At 43.4% G+C, this 22,023-nt stretch overlaps 1 protein-coding gene across 2 annotated transcripts in view; it reads left to right on the forward strand.

Moving 5' to 3' along the window:
• Nucleotides 1–870: 870 nt before the first annotated feature.
• The window catches only part of BRINP1 (BMP/retinoic acid inducible neural specific 1), a 198,816-nt gene continuing 177,663 nt past the window's right edge, over nt 871–22,023 (forward strand). For both annotated transcript variants that reach the window (XM_065530148.2, XM_005580937.4), the window contains exon 1: nt 871–1,276. The gene's annotated coding sequence lies outside the window, so the exon portion shown is untranslated. The remainder of the gene's footprint in view (nt 1,277–22,023) is intronic.

The raw sequence follows: 22,023 nt of genomic DNA on the forward strand, positions 1-22,023 counted from the left end.
TGCCTAATCTTCAAGGGACTAGGAATCTGCATTGCTGATTTAGTTTAAATCAGAAGGGAAGCAAAGTAAACAAATATACAAAATGTGCGCTGTGTGGGAATTGAGATCATAGGAGGGCTTTATTTTCTGCTTCAGGGAGAGGCCCCATGTTAGCAGCCCCAGCCTGCATCTCAGGCTGATTGTGGAGTCTTTTGCTTTTCATTTTCATGTCTTACTCCCTGTACCCTCGCCCCTTCCCCGCCTTTGGTGGTCTCCAGAGAACTTCGTGTCCCCTCAGCTTCTCACTCCTACATCCTGCCTACGTAAAGAAGCTCTTGCTTCATTCTGGGAGGTTACGTGGGCTCTCGCCTACACACCGAGAGAAACAGTGTCAAACACTCACAGAGAGACGGGCAGACACAAACGGACCCACACGGGCACCTCCCGAGACAAAACCCATACTCGATGGGTCCACGCAGCCATGGAAACACCTGCGGCCCCAGAAACACTCAGGTACTCGCGACACACACAGTACAGTCACGCTTAAGGGCACCAGGATTCCGGGTTTGCGCATACGCACGGTCCCCTTGGATGCTCGTGCTCATAGACACAACACCGTACACCCCCCAGACCCACGAAACTCCCCACAGCTCAGCCCCAGCCCACCCGGGCCGCCCTTCCCTCGAGGCGGCCTCCCGTCTCTCATCCTCTGGCTTCTCCTCCTCCTTCGCCTAAAGATGTACAAAACACTCCTCGGAAGCAACCCCGGCGCTCGGCTCCTCCCTCCCCGCCCCCAGGCCGCCGCTCCCCCATTCATTTTCGGCCGTCGATGGCTAAGTCCCTCCCCCCGCGTAGCCCGGCCTCCGCCGCTCCCCGCCCGGAGACCGCGGCGCACTTGGACTTCCCTCTCCATTCGCCAGCCGCCTTGCTCCCGGTCCCCACGGCTGCAAACTGATCTGGCGCGGGGGGAGGAGGAGAGCGCAGGCGAGCGAACCCGCGAGAGAGGGAGAGAGCGAGAGAGCGAGCGAGCGAGCAAGAGCGAGAGCGAGACAGCCGGGAGGCAGAGGGAGTAGTGACCGCCTTCCGGAGCCGGGATTCATGCCTGTCCTCGGGACCAGCGAAGGGGACTTTACGGCTGAGTATGAGCCAGGCTGCTAGGAGCCAGGTACCCCCACGCCTGCAGTCCCCGCGCCGTGCCCGGAATGCGAGCTGGACGCAGGGCTTTCCCAAGTTCCCACCGAGCCGAATAAAAAGCGTCCGCCCGCAGCTCTCCGCCAAAGACGGACATTGACTCCAGGTAAGGCGGCGCCGGGTGCAGCGCCCAGCAGCCCCGCTGTCCTTGGACCCGGCCCCGGACCGCATTAGGGGCGCCCCCGCGCTGCCCTGCCCCTCCCCCTCCGGGCACCCTTGTCCGCTCTTCACCTGGCCGCCCCGCCGCCTCCAAGTCTTCTCCGGTTCTAGGGAGGGGGTTCCTGTGCCTGGGCTCAAAGGGTTAATTGCGGGTTTGAGTGAGTGGCGTGTGTGTCCCCGCGCGCTCCCGACGTGTGCACCATGGTGGGAACTTGATGTGGTGCTAGTGTGTGTTTGCGTGTGCGGCGTCGTTTGCGTTTGATGCGTGTGTGTGGTGTGTGTGTGTGTCCGTGTGTGTAAGGGAGGGGTGAAGAGAGAGAGGTCCTATAACCTACTTACGGCGCGATGTGTGTGTGCATGTTTGTACGTATGTGTTTGTGTGTGTGCGCTCGTGTGTCTTTTTAATTAGGTCTCTCCAGCTTACACGGAATGGGACCCTTACTATAGGATCACGTAGTCATCGGGAAACCCGCTGTGGACTTCCTCTTGGGGCTCTGGGCTTGGGGTTTGGGGAGGATTATGGGGCTGTAGATGGCACCTTCTTTAGCCCAATGTTGGTACGTTTGAAGGAAAATTCCTCCAAACGGTGGAATCCTGCTACCCTGGGACCCACCGCTTAATATGAAAGAGACATGGCCAACCCCCGAGGCAAATGAGACGCTGTCACTTTAAATTCCACACTGGACAGACTCCAGGATTCTGATGGGAATTTGGAGACACTGGATAGTGGGTGACAGAGAAAGGGGGAAGTCAGCCGTGGCCTCCTTATCTGGGGCTTGGCAAGTCTGGGATAGGGATTTACCCTGCATCCGCGTTTGCAATCAACACAGCCCGTCTGGCTTCTGGTGCTTTTGGGGAGGATCTGGGCAAGTTTGCATGGATCCCCCCTCAAGGGAAAGGAGAAAGCGTCCTCGGGGACTTGCTCATCCATCACAGTTGCAAAGGGTCTCAGAGGAAATTTCATTTAGGGGCAGCTCTGGATGATATGGAAGGAGATGGATGGGGCACTTTCTAAGACAGATTCGTCTTTCTTTCCCCCTTTCAGGCGGGGAAGCCCCCAGAGAGTCTCTTCCTAAATATGCCTCTCCATGGCTCCACTGGAGTTAGGAGGATATTGGGAGAAGGCAGAGAAGTGGGAGAGAGAGAGAGAGAGAGAGAGAGAGAGAGAGAGAGAGAGAGAGTGTTTCATTACTGAGGGAGATCTACAATTTGAAAAGGGGCTCTGAGTGGGGAACCTATAACAGAATGTGGCAGTAATTGACTTAAACTGCTGTCGGTTTGCACCTCGCATCTCTCACTTGGCTCTGAAATACTGCCAAGGGCAGGGGGGCCATGGAAGAATCTCAGCCAGGAAGGCAGTTTGGGTCAAGGCCCTCTTTCTTCTTTCCTCCACCTCCTGGAAGGCTCTTTAGGTAGGTCTCTTGGCCACCCTGGCTTGGTACTGTTGGGCTTGGGCTCTGGGGCCAGCCATTGATTTGATTCCCAGCTGCCTCTTAAAGGCTTGCCCTACTCAGCAAAAATGCTGAGTTTTACTGCTGTTAGCATGGCTTCCAGACTCGGCAGCTGTTACTTTCTCAAGGTAAGCGGCAGCCGTTCTACTCTCAGCCAGGGAGGCTAGGAGAAGACAAGGGCTGTGACGCTGGGACACAGCCTCTTGTCTAGCTCAGCTCGGAGGGGCCGCTGACAAGGCCTCTTAGGGAAAAAAAGTAGAAATATACTTGGCCTAAAAAATGTACACATGTATATTCTAGGAAGAAATATATATGTATATATAATACACACGCGCGTGCGTGCGTGCACACACACACATATATGTATATATTCATATTCTGGGGAGAGATAAAAGCAAACATGTATTTGTAGGAACCTGCCCTGACGGGTGGGTTCTACCTGCAGGCACTTGCAGACATACCATTCTCTGTCCAGAGACTGATACCTCAGGCTGAAGCCTTCACACAGCCACAGAGAATCTCCTTCAGGATGTCAGAGCAGACCTCCCTGGATTGTCTTGGGTAGGGGGTACTAGAGCCAAGGAGGAGACTCCTTTTTGGGAACTGCCTCATTTTCTCTCTTTCCTAATTCATAGATGATTGAAGTTGGAAGGAATATTAAAGAGCAGAAAGGCAGTGTGGCCTAAAGAGGGGATGAGAATTCTCCAATATTCAGTAGTGAGTGAGTGGCATGCCTAGGACTAGAATCTAGGCTTATCAGCTAGAGCAATACCTTTCCACTCCTCCCACACTGCCTGGGACTGTATATTGCTCCCACCCCCATCTTGCCACCCTGCCACCACGACCCCTACCAAGACAATCGCTTGTCTTCCCTCATGAAACTTCACATTTTCAGAGATGCATTTCAAGGTTTTTCTATCTGGAAACATGACCCTGAAAAGAAAAGGTCCAATGCCTCAATCACTGTTCCCAAAACACACAAACACACACACACACACACACACACACACACACACACACACACGGGGTGGGGTGGGGAGGATTGAGAGAGACAGAGAGACAGAGAGAAAACATAGATTCCTTCTCCAGTGTCTTTAGAGAATTACCCACAAGCAAGGACCCAGTACTGAGTATGACTGGTAGGCAGAACCCAGCAAAGTGTCTGGTCTGTATCTGAGATTTTTATTAAGGAATGCACTGGTTTCCAGAGAGCAAAATGTACACCCATCCACCAGTGCAAATACTTCAGGCAAATTAATTTCTTTATATTAATTAGAATCTAACCCCTAGACATTTATACATGTTACAGGCACAGGAACATCTGCAAGCATACATGAATAGGTGTGCTTATACACACATGTGCACACAAAGATCCAGAAACCTTTCCTACTTGCTACATTTCCAAAAAAGAGAACCTCCACACGAAATTGTGTTCTCCCATATAAAGCATCTCCCATGTGACAACTAGGACTCATAAACTCCAGGAGGAGAAATGTAAAGCCCTGTGAAAGAGAGACCTGGAGAAGTCAGAATCGAGTTCACTCAAAAGTGTGCTCTTAGACTTCTAGATGCCTGTTTCCGGGTGCAGGCAAGTACTGAAAAACATGGGGGTTTTAGGCCCATCTGCAATAGAGCCTTTTCCATGCAGGATTTTCCGGGGCTAGATGGCACTTTAGCTCCCAGAAGGGGGAGCTGTGACTCCATTTCAACCAAGGAGAAACAGCTCAGAGATTCCAAATCAGCTCTTGGGCCCCCGTTGAGTTTAGACGACCCAGCTCAGGCTGCAATGAGTATCTTTGCCGCTGGTACAGGCAAGGACTGTAAAAACACCCTCCCCTGATCAGGTCAAATTCAACATCTCTTTCTTAGTGCTGGCAAGAGTTTATGTTCTGGATCATAAAGTCCTCCATTTTTCTGAAAAGGTCTTTGCCCAGAGGCCCTTCAGTTGTGCAAGGAGACATTTTTTGATTAGCAGCCTCTCTGTTTTTCCTTCCCAATTCCTTGCAGGAAATCACCAGTACATTATCACTTGAACAGGCCATTAAGGTTAGACATACCCTACCCTTCTTTTCCTGCTTTTCCCTTGCTGAAATACAAAGCTTAACAAATTGGCTGCTGAACTACTGGTAACCATGTTAAAGACAAGATGGAGGTCATGTGAAGAAGACAGGTCCTTAAATGTCATTCTTAAATAATTTTTCCAGTTGTGCTCCCTTCTGCAAAGATTATCTTTATTATTCTTTCCACTAGCTCCCACATTCAGCCACGACTTTTATCAAAATTCCACCCATATTTCAACATGTAGCTCAAATGACCCTTCCAAGAAGTCTTCTCAAGATCTTATTTTGGAATTAATCTCTTTATCACCTGATTTTTCTGTGCCATTTTATCTGAAACTCTATTTTAGTTTGTGTCGCTGTTTGCCCTGCTCTATAGTGCCCTGGGTATAGGTCTGTCTTACCCTCTTCAGTATGGTCTCAGGAGCAGGGACTGACACAGAGTAGTTGCTTTATAAATGTTTGCCCTTGCATTTCATGTTGCATCTCAATGGCAACTGTCATCTCTCTGTCTGTCTGTCACACTTTCTAGCTAACAATTGCTTCATATTCATTTAAAGCAATGACGTTATGGCATTTTTGCCTATACCAAGAATATAGGGATTCCAATGATAATACAGACAGATGAAAATTAGACCCTACTTGGAAGTGAACATTGACTTCCTGTGTTCCAGGGTCTTTAGTTTTGCTCTCTCATGTAGTCTTTCTTTCCACCCAGTGGGACAGATACAGCCCCTTTTACAGAAGAGGAAAGTGAAGCCCAGGCTGGTTAGACTCCTTGACCAAGATCACATAACCATCACAGCCAGAATTTGAATCTGTCTTCCTTCTTACGTCATCTCTGCTCTTTTCACGGTACCACTGAGTTAATGGTAACTGTTATGAATGGCTGGCAACATCGGGTTGTTCAATAGATGCTAGAAATAGCTGGGACTTATTATGAACTCTTTGAAATTGATGGTATGAAGGTGTCTTGAGTCACTGGATCAAAGAAAACCTCTGAAGGTTTCTCAGTAACCAAACTTTTCTCCATTTTCAGGAATGATGAGTTCTTTTTGTAATGCCAATAATACATGACCAAAACGTCAGTTTTATTACTTTTAGTGACAGCAAGTTCATTACCACACAAACCAGCCTATGCCATATTTGAAGAGCTTTGTTGGAATATTTTCTTACTTTGCCCCTAAATCATCCTTCTATCCATATGTCTCTGAAATCGCACAAGTGTAATTCTCTTCCAGTTATCAGTTCTTTGAATATTATGAAAGCAAAATTATTTCACATCAATTTTCTTTCTGAATGGAGGGGGTTGTCTTCACAGCCCTGTCTTCTGTAGCATCTGCTTGAAGGCCTTTTGGCACCCTGAATACTGTCCTAGGGAAATTGTCTAGTTTACCTCACTTTTAGGGCTTAGATACCACCAAAAAACGGGGAAGGATGAGCTGAAATTGAGTGAGGATTTATTCAACAAATATTTGTTGGGTGCCTACTGTTTGCCAAACATTGCTGTAGACGAGAACTGTCAAATGGAACTATCTGTGATGATGGACATGTTTTTTGTGCTGTCCAATATGGTAGCCACTAACCATGTATGATTGCTGAACACTTGAAATGTGGCCAGTGTTGCTGATGAACTGAATATTTAATTTTATTTAACTTACATTAATTTTTATTTTAATTTATATAGCTGTATGTGGCTCGTGGCTACTGTATTTGAATAGCATAGGTCTGGGCTTTAGAAATGTAGCATGAACATGGCCATGGCCTTGTTTTCATTAAGCTCACAATCTAGAGGAGAGAGATGAATAATCAATGAGTAAACAAATAGATAAGCAAAATAATTTTATATAATATTAAATGTCACACCACTAGTTGTGGTAATGTGCTAGAAAGGAATGTGGATGGTATAATTTTAGATTGAGTAGCTAGGAGAAGCCTTCTCTGAGAAAGTGATATTGGAACTGAGGCATAAATGAGAAGGAATCAGCCATGTAATTTTGTGGGGAAAGAGCATTAGAGGCAGAGAGAAGAATAAAATGGAGTTGGCCGGGCTTGGTGGCTCATGCCTGTAATCCCAGCACTTTAGTAGGCTGAGGTGGGAGGATCGCTTGAACCCAGGTGTTTTAGACCAGCCTGGGAAACAGCAAGACCCCATTTCTACAATCATCATCATCATCATAATCATTGTGGTGCCTGTAGTCCCAGCTGTTCAGTAGGCTGAGGTTGAAGAATCACTTGAGCCTGAGAGGTTGAGGCTGCAGTGATCTGTGATTGCACTACTATACTACAGCTGGGCAGCAGAGTAAGACCCTGTTTCAAAAAACCAAACCAAACCAAACAAACCATGGAGTCACTTCACTGGGACAAGCTTAGGAAGTCTAAGAGATGGACTACCTGCCAGTGTGGCTGAAGCTTTCAAATTGGGAAAATGACATAAAAGGGAATTAGGAAGGTAGGCAGGGGCCGATCACAATGGCCTGTACAGGAGAGTGAGAAGTTTTGACATCTTTTCCTTGACATCTCTCGTTGGAAGTTTGAGGACTAAGGAGAGTTTGAGAATTGACAGGTCATTGTCAAGTACTCTTGATGGGTTTTTATTAAGTCCATGTTTAATCAGTAATTTCAACAAGTTTTCTTATTTTAATTTCTAGTCCTACTCTGAATGCCATACACTGGAGATACAATAGTCTAAAGGGAGGAGAAACAAGAGTAGGGGAAATGGATAGAAAAGGAAGAAGAGAATGAATACGTGGGGATAAAGTAATTTAAATGAAGTCTTGTGAAAAAGAATGAAAACTGGAAGTTTTCAGTTTGGATCAGCAAATATTTATTGCATATCTTGTCTTGGAAAGGCTTTGGATAAAGTGACTTGGGTATGGTGATGAATCTTGCTAGGTGCTGGCAATCTAATAGTACCGATCTGCAAATCTATAAATAATTGTCATTCATGATAGATTGATAATTGTCACTTCAGAAGTTCTGTGGGAATTTTGGGTAAGGGGAAGTCTAAAGGAAGACACATCAGTAGTGATACTGGTGAGGAGGACGTCGACAGTGAACTGTAAGGTCTCAGAGATCACAGGCTGTATCTTTTTCTTTTATGTCTCCATTAATTCAGAATGTTATACAAAAAGAGCACAGGGACTCAGGGTACCTAATTCCAGCCCTGGCTTCTATCACTATATATGTAGACCTCCTTAAGAACCTATCTTTATCTCTCCAGGCTTGCCTTCTCTAAATTGAGAAGGGCCCAGCTGTGGCTTGCTTCACTGAAGGTATATTGCCTGGCTCTAGGAAAATGTTGCAGTCAGGCGCGGTGGCTCATGCATGTAATCCCAGCACTTTGTGAGGGCGAGGCAGGCGGATCATGAGGTCAGGAGTTCCATACCAGCCTGACCAACATAGTGAAACCCTGTCTGTACTAAAAATACAAAAATAGCTGGGCATGGTGGCGTGCGCTTGTAATCCCAGCTACTCAGGAAGCTGAGGCAGGAGAATCGCTTGAACCTGGGAGGTAGAGGTTGCAGTGAGCTGAGATCGCACCACTGCATTCCAGCCTGGGCGACAAAGAGAGACTCCATTTCAAAAAAAAAAAAAAAAAAAAAAAAAAAAGCAAACAAAAACTGTAACTGGGCATAATAGTGCACACCTGTAGTTCCAGCTACCTGGGAGGCTGAGGTGGGAGGGTCACTTGAGCCTGGGAGATAGAAGCTGCCATAAGCCAAGATCGCACCACTGCACTCCAGCCTGGGTGACAGAGTGAGTCTCTGTCTGAAAAAACAAAGAAGAAGAATATGTTGCATGACAAAGTTCTTGTAAAAGAGAGGGACACTCACGGTAGCTGTGCTTCCTCATAAGATTTAGATGTCTTCTAAAAAATAAGCAGATTTAAAAGAGGTCGTACCTTACAGCACAGACGTGTTTTGAGACAGTGTGGCTGAGTGGTGGTGAGATAGTGATTCTGTGCTGTGGCAACTCCTGATACCAAAGTGATTAAGTGTTAACATGAAACCCACTGTCCTCATGGAACACAGCAGCCCAGAAAGACTGCCTAGAGATCCATAGACAGTCTTTGCTACTGAGGGGGCAAAGAAGACAATTAAGGAGATAATGAGGCTGAGAAAAAGTGAAATTAATTTTTTTTTCATATGAGGGTGAAGGGGATCTTTGTCTCCTGAGGGAACTATCTTTTGGAGAATGCAAGTGGCCTTAAGGAGAATAGACTGAATAAGACTGGGTATGAGAAAGTTAAGAGTCATAAATTACCCGGGCTTCCTGCTATCCCCACAAAGGAATGGAGAGCCTGGCAAGGACACAAAATATATCATTCTGAACAAATTTTGTTCTCCGTTTGCAGGGGTTTTCTCACAGGGTGCAGAGCTGTATACAAGGAAGTTGGGGCCATCTTGGGATAGCTAGAAGACTGTATTCCCCCAAGGGTGGGAGGTAGATTGATAAGGCAATTAACAAAAGCAACATGCAACCATTTTTGTGTAAACTGCAAAGGTCAGAGCAGCAGGGCTCTGAGTAAATGGCCTATGTGAACAGCTAGAACCCTATGTAAGGGTTAACCCAGTACTGGCCCTGGGAGATTTCTAAGATATAATTTATCTAGCCTTGCAAAGGTCCTGCAAATGAGTCAGTGGGAACCTCTGTGAGAAATAATGGATCTTGGGGATAATGGAGAACAGCCGCGTTACAGATTACAAGCTGATTCAGATGGAGGAAAGGCAGACATCCAGGATATGATTGCTTTTTGGGGAAAAAGTGGTGAATTCTCAAGTCTCCATTCTAAGATTTAGCAATCCTCAAAAGTAGATGAAACTCTAGTAGGCTGTGGAATTCCTAGAGTCCCCAGGAACTCCAAGATAAACCTAGAAGAGCAAACAGAGAACTGTGAAAGAGACAACTGCCTTCCGTGAGTACGTTTCCCTTCACATGGTAGTAGATAAGCCAGATTTCTTATGGAATTTGTTGGGTTCTCAGTTTACAGGCACATGATAAAGGAAGGACCTACAGGAAGTGTTGGCTGGGATGATAAAAACATCTGCACAAGCATAGGGGCCATTAAAAAAGAAAATCAGCACTTTGGTATGTTTAGGAAAGATTGAAAATTAGATTACCTGGCAAGGGTTGGTAATATGGTTTTGCTGCTGGGACACATTTTGGAGATATAGTTCTTTTAGGTGAAGTGGTCCACATCAAATGCCATTGCCAGAGTTAGCGAAGGCTGGGGAGGACTGAGAGGGGTTATAAAGAATTTTATTCTGAATGTATATTGATAGGACAACAACATTGAAAGCCCAGTGAAGGCTTGCAAATGATTCCTGAAAATATTACCAAGTCAGCTCCAGTTTTTGCTTACCTCTCTCTCTTCCCTGACAGTGGGAATGATACATGTAGGCAGAGCATGGACTGGAATTTGAGGGGGCTCTGGAAGGATCTTCATCCCTAACATTTAGAGATGGCTGAAGTGTCACTGCCCTAAAGCCGTTCTTGGAGTGAAAAAGTGGATGTGCCAAGCACATGACATATTCTTTGTGCTGCAATGGATACTTGATATAGATAGCCGACTAAATATTCTCAACAAGCTCATGCATGGGGAGTATTGTGCCCCATTCTAGAGATGATGAAACTGAGCTCAGAGCAGTAATGCCACTTGCCCAAGGCCATATGCTGAGTCAATTGTGTTTTCTCGTGGATTTGAATCTACTTCTTTCTGACTTGAAAGTACAGAGGTTGAAAGCCTGGGTCTGCTGGAGTTTGAATACCTGCTCTGCCACTTTCTAGCTATTTGATGTGGGGCAGATGACCTGATGTTTCTGTGCCAGTTTTCTCATCTGTAAAATGAGTACTATAATGATAGTAACTCCAGGTTGGGCATGCTGGCTCACACCTGTAATCCCAGCACTTTGGGAGGCTGAGGCAGGAAGATCACTTGAGGCCAGCTGTTTGAGACCAGCCTGAGCAATATTTAGCAAGACCCTGTCTCTACAAAAAAATTTAAAAAATAATTAGCCAGATGTGGTGGCATGTGCCTGTAGTCCTAGCTACTTCGGGGGTGCTGAGGCAGGAGGATTACTTGGACCAAGGAGTTCAAAGTTTCAGTGAGCTGTGATCATGCCACTGCAATTCAGGGTGGGTGACAAAGTGAGATTCTATCTCAAAAACAGCAGCAATAATAATAGTAACTTCGTAGAGGTGTGTGTGGATTTAGTTAGTTTATATGATAGGTGCCTTAGACAGTGCCTGGAAGATCATCAACACTATATAAACATTAACTGTTACTGCTTTTTATGATTTCCACACCATCTTATATTAGATTAGCCATTGCTCATACTCTCAGGTATGTGCTCAAACTGGAAATAACATATAGGAATAAAAGCATTATTAGGTTCAAGGCACTGCCTTGCAAATGAGCGCATTCAATTATTTCTACTAACCTCCCCACCATGTGGCAGTGGGATAACAGTGATTAGGCGAGAGAGAGAGAAAGTAGGATAAGGCATGGGAGAACGCAAAATGACAGAGGCAGATTTCCAATTTCTCTGTGTTATAACAGGCCAGAAATGAGATATAGATGTAAAGACCAGATATAGACATAGGATCATCTACCATAAAGGCAGAAAGTCATCTTCAACACAGTCCAGCTCAAATTCCAACCTCTCTCTCTCCTTTTTTTTTTCTTCTTGGAGATGGAGTCTCACTGTGTCACCCACGCTGGAGTGCAGTGACGCGATCTCAGCTCAGTGCAATCTCTGCCTCCCAGGTTCAAGTGATTCTTCTGCCTCAGCCTCCTGAGTAGCTGGGATTACAAGTGTATGCCACCACGCCTGACTAATTTTTTATATTTTAGTAGAGACAGGGTTGCACTGTGTTGCCCACGCTGGTCTAGAACTCCTGACCTCGTGATCTGTCTGCCTCAGCCTCCCAAAGTGCTAGGATTACAGGCGTGAGCCAACATGCCCAACCTCTCCTTTTTTTTTTTAATACATATAAACTCTTTTTAAGATCAATCCATACCTGAGTTGGTTTTAGAACCCTCGCCTTGTACAGCCCATCTTACTTTTGATTTGGTTTTCTAATATGTGAGACAGGGTATTCATCAGGTGCATAAGGGAAAGTAGATGATTGACAGCGTGATGGATGCTCTTGTGTGAACTGTATTTATCATCCTTCTTATGATTCCCCTCTTCGTCCTTATTCTCATTTATTTTATCAAGTGTTTGCATGTGGTCACATGTTATATCTCATTTAACCTTTACAGTAACACTCTGAAATTGTAATATACTCACCACTTTCCAGATGAGAACATTGTGGTCCGAGGTAAAAGGATTTGCCCCAAGATATACAATAGGTGAGAGCATCAGGTTCCAAGCCCAGTGTATGTTATCAGCGAGTGTATGTAATATTCTGTCTTTGAACTGCCATTCCTTTATCCACCAGCGGAAGGCATTGTCCAGCTTTTAGCAGCTTGGTGGTGTCCCAAAGACAAGGTTGAATATTGCTGCCTAATCTCTATTGTCTTGGACTAGGTTAGTCATTGCAAATCTTCTTCCACTCTGTCATGCAGACTCTGTCTTCAATCCTGATCCTGTACATGCCTAAATCAGAAAGGCATCCATCTTTCATGTTCCAGGAGATGTTATAAATGGTGCCACTGGAAGGAGCTTTCTTAAATCTCCTTAACAATCTACATTTTACTTTCTCTCCTTTATCTGTCAGCATCAAGAATATCTTCCACTCTTCCAGTGCTTTCTGGCTGCCAACTTCATAGCCTCTTAAAATAGTAATTTAACTTCACAATGTCTCGGCAGGAAACCTTAGCTTAGCATGTTTATCTGCACCCTTAGTTCAAATGTTGCTGACACCAGGACCAGTAGTTATAGAATGAGCTACTTTCTAACTCTGGCCAAGAGCCAGGATCTTACTTTTCCTGGGAGTAGAACCACCAAAACCACCAGTGATAACAGTAACACTTTTTCAAGTCAGAAAATAGCAGGGTAGAGTTAGCCCAAATTGTGACAGCCAGATGTTGCAATCTCTCTGTCTCTCTCTGTTTCTTTCTCTCTGCTTCACTTACACACACACACACACACACACACACACACACACGTGCACGTGCATGCATGTATAAAGAAAGGAATATTGAACATGGTTGAGAACAGGTAGAAAGAAGAGCAGTTGATATACCAGAAAATGTCCAAAGCAGATTTCTCCTTCTCTAGTAGTAGAACATGAGCCCAGATATGCTATTAAGATTACCTACTATCAGAAGATAATCTTGGGGTCGGACTTCTGTCTAAAAATGGAATGAGGAACACATGTGACCAATAAATGTATAAAATACAGGATATTTTGTTCTCTGGTAATCAAATAAATGAAAATAGCAATGCGATGCTATCATCAAAATGGCTTTTTAATTTAGTGGCAGCATCCAGTTTTGGCAACAATGTAAGGAAAAGAACACTGTCACACAGTATTGGTGGAAATCTATTATTAAGTATACCCTTTTATGAAATATGATTTTCCATTCTTTCATAAACAAATAAACTTTTTTTATTGTTGTTTGTTTTTTTGAGACAGAGCCTTGCTCTGTTGCCCAGGCTGGAGTTCAATGGTGTGATCTCAGTTTACTGCAGTCTCCGCCTCCTGGGTTCAAGTGATTCTCCTGCCTCAGCCTCCCGAGTAGCTGGGATTACAGGCATGCACCACCATGCCCAGCTAATTTTTGTATTTTTAGTAGAGATGAGGTTTCACCATGCTGCCCAGGCTGGGTCTTGAACTCGTGACCTCAGGCAATCCACCCATCCCGGCCTCCCAAAGTGCTAGGATTACAGGCATGAGCCACCGTGTCCAGCTAAACAAACATTGTTTATTGAGCACTTATCCTTTGCCAGATGCTTTTTTATGAGCTATGAATACAGCAGGGAATCAAACTGACCAAGTTCTTACCATCATACAGCTGACATTTAATTGAGAAAGGAGATAATTTATAAATAAAGAAGTAAACATATAGTGTATCAGAGAGCGAAGTGTGATAGCGAAAAAGGAGGTAATGCATGTGGACCAGATGGCCTGGTGAGAGAGGACTTTCTGTTTTGTGATACCTATTTTTTAAAAAGGAAAGAAGGTACAAATGCTTCTGAGGGGAAAAAAAGTGTCCCCTTCTAAGAAGTCAGTTAATTAGATGTGTACAAGTCTGTGAGGAAGAAATGTTATCAGGATGTTTGGAGGAAAAAGGAAAACAAAACAAACAAAGCATAGAATGGAATCCTCTGTGGTCCTTAAGAATGATATTAGGAAAGCGCATTTGTACCTTAGAAGGTGGGATGAAGATAGGGTGTATCATTTTTAAACAGGGCTGATAACAACAGTACCTTCCTTCTAGTTATGCTGTTGAGAATGAATGTCGCATGTGCAAAGCACTTAGCAACATGCCTCACATTCAGTAAGTACTCAATAAATGGCACTTATGACATTTATCAACATCAAGTTTTTTTTGTGAGTTACCAATTTAGAAAAGCATAAGATTCAAAATATCATATAGAGCATGATTATTTTATATGATGTATCCTAGTATTTGAATAGTCATCTTTGGGTGATGGGTTACAGTGAATTTCATTCTTTGATTCTTACCTGTATTTTCTAGTATTTCTTTAATGAATGTGTATTGCTTGTGTAATCAGCATTTTAATTAGTGGGATGTGGGGGATCAGTGAGCAATTTGTGGTAGGAACAGGAGCCAAAGCAGAGGAGAAAGCTTTAATTCTGTTTTCTCAATTTCTAAGTCATTCATCCACCCTAAATCAAATTTAAATAGACTAAGTTTTTTTCTCTGTTTTGCTCAACCTTGGCCTGAGCAATAATGCCAATAAAAACTAGAGATTTGTCAAGTGATTTATACTTACTTTTTTTCTCTGAGACAGGGTCTCACTCTGTTGCCCATGCTGGAGTGCAGTGACATGATCATAGTTCACTGTAGCCTTGGATTCCTGGGCTCAAGCAATCCTCCTGCTTCAGCCTCTTATGTAGCTGTGACTACAGGCACATGCCACCACACCTGGCAAGTTTTTATTTTTATATTTTTTAGAGATGGGGGTCTTGCTATGTTGCCCAGGCTGATCTTGAACAGCTGGCCTCAAGCGATCCTCCTGCCTTGATCTCCCAAAGTGCTGGGATTGCAGGTGTGAGCCACCATGCTTGGCCTGATGTATACATTCTCTAGACCCTCACATCTCCTAAGTTTTCTCACTTGCAAAATAAAGCCTGAGATTTGACAGCAGTTCTAAGAAAACCACTGAAGCCCACCACAAAAGCAGAGAGAGGTTGAGCAGGTGAGCCTGGATCTGAGATCATCCCCACTTTGCCGCCCACATCAGAGCAGCTCCACGTTTTCCACTTAGCTTCATTCCATTTTTGTGTAAGCTTTGAATAAGGGGTTCCCAGGCTTTAAAACATGACTTGAAATCATTGGTTTACACTTTAAACCATCTCTAAAAGTGGATTTATGAGTGACAGATTTTGTCTTATATTTTTCATTTAATTTTTACTAATATTCTGTATAGCATACTTTAGGAAACTCTACACTAGACAAAATGGTTTTTTCCATAAAAGCAGAATATTAGGCACGTCAAAAAATGTATACAAGCAATTCCGATGATTCATATTGTTTCAGAAATGATGATGATATTTTTTAAAAATTACCAAAGAATAATAAGAAAGAAACTTTCCCAATGGTAAGAAGGGGTGTTTAATGTAAGTTTCACCTCATTCTCTCCCTAGTGGGTCAAGGGAGAGGGAGGTTAAAGATGACTTCATCCAAAATTGTTCCAGATCTGTTGAGGCCTGCTCTCTCTAAATAGTGCTTCCAGAAACAGCAGGGTCTCAATTATCTCACCGTGGGCTGTGAAATTCTAAAAAAAATAAAAAAGTTCTCAAAACAAAATTAAGTTTAATTTGCTTTAATTGAAAAATAAACACATGCCATGTACAGCACTCTCAATAGGAGGAGAAAGGGCTAGAAAATGAAATGAACAGTTGGGTGTAGAAGACCCTCAATTATTGGATACTCTGAAATGGGAACTGGTGTTGATTGAGAAAATAAATTCAGAGTTAAATTCAGGGACAGAAAGTGTGGGCCTCCTTTCTAAGCAACAGTTTTCTTAATTTCTCATGATGATATTTTTATTATTATTAAGAAAACTATAGAGCAGATGTGGGATAAAGGAAGGAGCTCTAACATGAAACCACAGAGTTGGAGTTTTACTCTTTTTCTAACACTGGCGTTATGTGATCTTTGTTAAGTGTCATTTCTTTTTTTTTTTTTTTTTTTGAGACGGAGTCTAGCTCTGTCGCCCAGGCTGGAGTACAGTGACCGGATCTCGGCTCACTGCAAGCTCCGCCTCCCGGGTTTATGCCATTCTCCTGCCTCAGCCTCCCGAGTAGCTAGGACTACAGGCGCCCGCCACCTCGCCCGGCTAGGTTTTTTTTGTATTTTTTAGTAGAGACGGGGTTTCACCGTGTTAACCAGGATGGTCTCGATCTCCTGACCTTGTGATCCGCCCGTCTCGGCCTCCCAAAGTGCTGGGATTACAGGCTTGAGCCACCGCGCCCGGCCTAAGTGTCATTTCTTAGCCTCAGGCTCCACATCTGTAAAATGGGGATAATAATGCATATATCACTGGATTCCTATGACAATTGGATAGTTAATATACATGAAAGCTCTAAAGTACTGTTAAGAGATGATGGAAAAGGATAAAGAGGAAAAGGAGGGAAAGGTGGAGGAAGGTTAGAGGGAGGCAATGAAAAATAAGAGGAAGAGGAAGAGCACCACAATGACTCAACCAACTCATTCAAGCTCAATATTTATTGAGAGTCGTCTATGTTCCAGGCCTTGTGCTAGATGCTGGGAATAAAAGGACAAGAAATAGCTGAGGCTTGCCTCAGTGGCGCCGAAATTCTACCAATAGATATTCTGAATCTTTAGGCCATAAAATGAAGTCATGGAGGAGATTGGAGCTACTGGAAGTTTTGAAATGCTTTGAGGCATGCTTTAAGACTCTTCTTTTCAGTGGCCATTCTTTCTTTGCATGCTGACTCTACCTTCCACATTCAAATACAGACACTTTGGCCCTTGACTTAGGCTCCTACTTTCTCGAAGAAAAGGGTCTGAAAACCTCATTTGTATGAAGTTGATAGTGATTTAGAATTGTAAGTTACAGTGTCAGAGTCTTATACTATTAGCATCTTTGAATCATAAGTTGTAGGATTTCATAATTTATCAAATGTTGGAATCAGAGAATGTTAGAACAATAAAAATTCAGAGTCAGAATAGACTCATGGAGTATAATATTTATGGAATATAAAAATTGAATCTGACCAGGCATGGTGGCTCACACCTGTGATCCCAGCACTTGGGGAAGCCAAGGCGGATGGATCACCTGAGGTCAGGAGTTCGAGACCAGCCTGGCCAACACAGTAAAACCCCATCTTTACTAAAAATACAAAAATTAGCTGGGTGTGGTGGTGCACATCTGTAATCCCAGCTACTCAGGAGGCTGAGGCAGGAAGTTGCAGTGAGCTGAGATCGCGCCACTGCACTCCAGCTTAGAAATCATAGAATCATGAAATGAAATGAGAGCTTTTTAAAAGATAACAGCATTTTGTGGTTATCTGGCCCACCATCTTTCCCAATTCAAAAAAAAAATACATATATAGCACTAAAATATAAATATTCTTGATTATAATTATGTAGGAAAAATGTCTATGAAGGAAACATCATGCTTAATAAAAACTGTGTTAATCATACTGACCGAATGTACTGATAGAAAAGACGGATGGAGCTTCTGCACGTTATAAATGTTCTTGTTGGGATTTTTGTTGACTTTACTGTTACCTAAGATAAGCATTTATCTTGAGTAATAGAAAACTTGAAGCAGGCCGGGCATGGTGGCTCACACCTGTAATCCCAGAACTTTGGGACACTGAGGCAGAAGGATCACCTGAGGTCGGGAGTTCGACACCAGCCTGGCCAACATGGTGAAACCCCATCTTTACTAAAAATTAGCCAGGCATGGTGGTGGATGCCTGTAATCCCAGCTACTCAGGAGACTGAGGTTTGAACCCAGGAGGCGGAGGTTTCAGTGAGCCGAGATTGCGCCACTGCACTCCAGCCTAATTGATGAAGTGAGACTCCATCTCAAAAAAAAAAACAAAAAAAAAACAAAAAAAAACAACAACAGAGAGAGAGAGAAAAAAGCAAAGAAAATTTGAAGCAAAAGCAAAATAAGAATAATGACTTTTCTCATTGACCCTTATACTATAATTATTCATGTTGGCCCAACGTATTCATGCTGTCATGTCAGAAAATAAGCCCCTAAACATTGGTCTTTCCTAGGACTGTAAGCTTCAAGAGGGTACAAGTGATACGTGACTATCTGGTTTCTATGGGCTCTGTAGAAAAGTGCTTTGCATCATTAGGTGCCTCAGGAGTTCAGTCCTATCTTTCCCTCAGTGCTTCCTCTTGTATGCAGATAACGAACTATTGTTGATCTCCATCCTTGTGCTTCCTTTGAAGCATTGGCTTGTATTGTCAAGACTTTTGTTTTTTTTAAACCCGGCATCCATTTCATGTGTGGTAGTTGTTTGCTTCGCCTTCCGTGTTCTTCTACAGGACCTCAGATCCAATGGCATAACTTGATAGATACGGGAAGAACCTGGCTTAAAGAAGTGTTTAGAGTGAGTAGAGCTCTTTGTTTCGTGTCAGGCAACTCTGTGTGTGAATGTGTATGCAAGTGTGTGTGCTGCTCACATAAAATGTGAGCTTGGAAGTTTTTCACTTGCAAATGAGTTTGAATGTGTTACATGGATTTCTAAGTGCATTAATAAGTGGATAAACTTGTGTGGAAATAATATGTTTATGAATAGATGAGAACACATGGACACAGGGAGGGGAACATCACATACCTGGGCCTGTCGGGGGTTGCGGGCAAGAGAAGGGAGACAAATACATTAGGACAAATACCTAATACATGCGGAGCTTAAAACATAGATGACGGGTTGATAGGTACACCAAACCACCATGGCATACGTATACCTATGTAATAAACCTGCACGTTCTGCACATGTATCCCAGAGCTTAAAGTAAAAAAAAAAAAAAAGACATATAAATACATTTGTGGTTTTTGACATACATTTGTTGAACATCTCCTGTGTTTCTGATAATGAAGCAGGTGCATTTTTATATATATTTGATTTCACAACCATGAAGTGGGTATTACAGTTTTTATTTTGCAGATATGTCAACTAACACTGTTAGAATTGAGCTGGCCAGGGCTGGTACTTGAAATGGAGTTTCTGTGTTTTGAATGTGCTGGTATGTGAGAGTAGGGATGTGTGTGTGCACATGTTCACGGACGTGCGAGTGTATGCGCAATCTTTTTTATGTGTATTTCTTAATACATGTGGAGAGATAGATATATTTTTATATTATATGAATGTGCATGTCATAAATATGTATGCACCAGCTGATCCCTGAGTCATCCAGCAAAGCAAACCCATGTGGCTGATCTTAGGGACCAGGGGAATGTGAGCTGTATGAGCTGTAGGAGAAAGCATCCAGGAGATAGAGGGCGGCAGCTTAGTATAAATTCATCCGTGTTACTGACGTGACTCTGTGTTTTCCAGGAATTATATACCATAAGTTATTAATCCTCCAGAGCTTGTTTTCCAAGTAAGTGCATCTAGACCCTTTCCAGACCCAATGAGTCAGATTTTCTTGGGTAGGGCTCTGACTTGAGTGTTTTGTTAAAGTTTCCCTGTTCTAAAAAGCATCTCAGACTAAGATCATCTGCTCTGGCTGCCTTCATCCAGAGCAGTTGTTCCCAAATGCTGTTGCGTGTCCCCACCACACGTTGGATGTTGATTGACAGGCAGGATTCCAGCCTTCAAAGTCCTGGAACCTTACTCACTAAGTCCATGGTCAGGATCCAAAATCATCTAAAAAGCACCCAACCATGTCCGTTTTGAGCGATCCTGAAACTGCAGTTTGTGAACTATGCATCTAGATCTTAAAGCAGACTTCAAAGATGGAAGAAGAGGGAGAAAAAGGAAGCAAATGCCGGAGGGTGTTCATGATACAGAAGCTTAAGGAAGAGAAAGAAGTGAGGAACTGGGAGTAGAGTAATGCAAAGGAAGAGGAAAATAATTTTCTCAGTGTCACACAGGAACCGAGCTGGGATCTGAATCCAGGTTTTCCTGCCTACGTGTTTTCCCCTCTGCATTTCCCCTCCACAGATCCCTCTGCTGGGGGCTTTTCACTGACTACAACCCAAACTCACATAAATCTCAAGCAGTCTGACACCCAGCCAAGCACAAAAACATTCCACATTCACTGCACTGATGCTTGGAGGGGCTGAAATAGAACTTTGAAATTCTCCTTCACTTTTAATTAAAAAAAGATTTAGGCCAACCCTGGGTTCCCAGTTCTATTTAACTGAGACTGCTTTTAACCATTGCTGTATTTTTATTGTTACAAGTGTGCCGCACCGATCCATCTTCCTTGTAATGCTTCTCGGTTTCTGCTCCATCTGCTGAAGAGAAAACATTTGCAGAAATCTCTCGGCTTCTCTCCAAGAGCTGAAACTTAAGTTGTAGCAAGGAATGCAGTGCAGGGAATGGGGCTGGCCATCGGTGAAGTCAGGAGACTGGTAAAATCTGTTTCCAGTATGTTTTTGATAATTGTTTCTTCACACTAACAGTTGTCTCATATAAGCAGCCAGTGCAATTGTGTTCCTCTGTGTGATCTAGGAGGACTCCAGGCACCACACATTTTGGTTTTTACACTCTCCCTTACAATGGAGCCAAGAATTTTGTTCTTATCATTGCCTGTCACCTATCCTTAGCAAGTTCTTACGTGGGGGTTTTTCTAATAAACTGTCCTTAGTTTCAATTCATAAGGACTATATTTTTGTGTGGGAGGGCCCTTGGAAGACTTGAGTTCAAGTCTTTTCTTTGCCATGTTTCAACCTGGCAAATAGCTCAAACTCTCTGAGCCTGGATTTCCTGCAAAAGCCCCAGGAGGTTGTGAGGATCAAATGGTTTAATTGAAGCACAAATGCTTTGCAAATTGTGAAATGCTACACTTACACCACACTTACCCTGCCAGAGCATTCACTTGTCAGTGATTTGATTTGTTTGCTTATCTATTTATTAATGGGTCATTTGCTAGATGAATGCTATGCACCAGGCCCGGCTTCACTGTGCGTGGTATCGAGATGAATGAGGCAAACTCCAAATCCTCCAAAAGTCCACACATATGACAGCATAGTAAGTGTTGAATTAGAGTCATAAATAGGCTGTTGTTTCCTCTTCCTGTGGGATCAGGAGATTCTTCAAAGAATGACCTTGAACTGAATATTAAAGAATAAAAGGTTCCCAAATCCAGAACAGAGACAAAGTCAAATGCTGACAAAAATAAGAAGCAACAGTAATTCTCACTGATTGCTAGTGGGGATGCAAAATGGTACAGCCACAGCTACAAAACTAAACATACTCTTACCATAGAATCCAGCAATCAGGGTCCTTGACATTTACCAAAGATGTTGAAAACTGATGTCCACGCAAATACCTGCACAGAGATGTTTATAGCAGCTTTATTCATAATTGCCAAAACTGGGAAGCAGCCAAAATGTCCTTCAGTAGGTGAACTGAAAATCTGTGATATCTAGACAAGGGGATATTATTCAGAGCTAAGAAGAAATGAGCTATCAAGCTGTGAGAAGACATGGAGGAAACTTAAATGCATATTACTAAGTGAAAGAAGTAAATATGTAAAGGATATGTACTGTACAATTCTAACATGCTAGAAAAGGCAAAACTATGGAGATACTGATAAGATCAGTGGTTATCAAGGGAGTATGGGGCAGGGGAGAAAAATAAATGGAATACAGAGGATTTTTAGGGTGGTGTATCTATTCTGTATAATACTATAATGGTGAATACATGTCATTATCCATTTGTCCAAACCCATAAAATGGACAACACCAGGGGTGACCCCTAATGTAAACTGTGGACTTTGGGTGATAATGATACATCAGTGTAGGTTCATGGATTGTAGTAAATGTACAGTTCTAATAGGGCATGTTGATAATGGGGGATGCTATGCATATGACTGGATAAATGTA

This window comes from Macaca fascicularis, chromosome 15 (genome assembly GCF_037993035.2).
Source record: "Macaca fascicularis isolate 582-1 chromosome 15, T2T-MFA8v1.1".
NCBI lineage: Eukaryota > Metazoa > Chordata > Mammalia > Primates > Cercopithecidae > Macaca > Macaca fascicularis.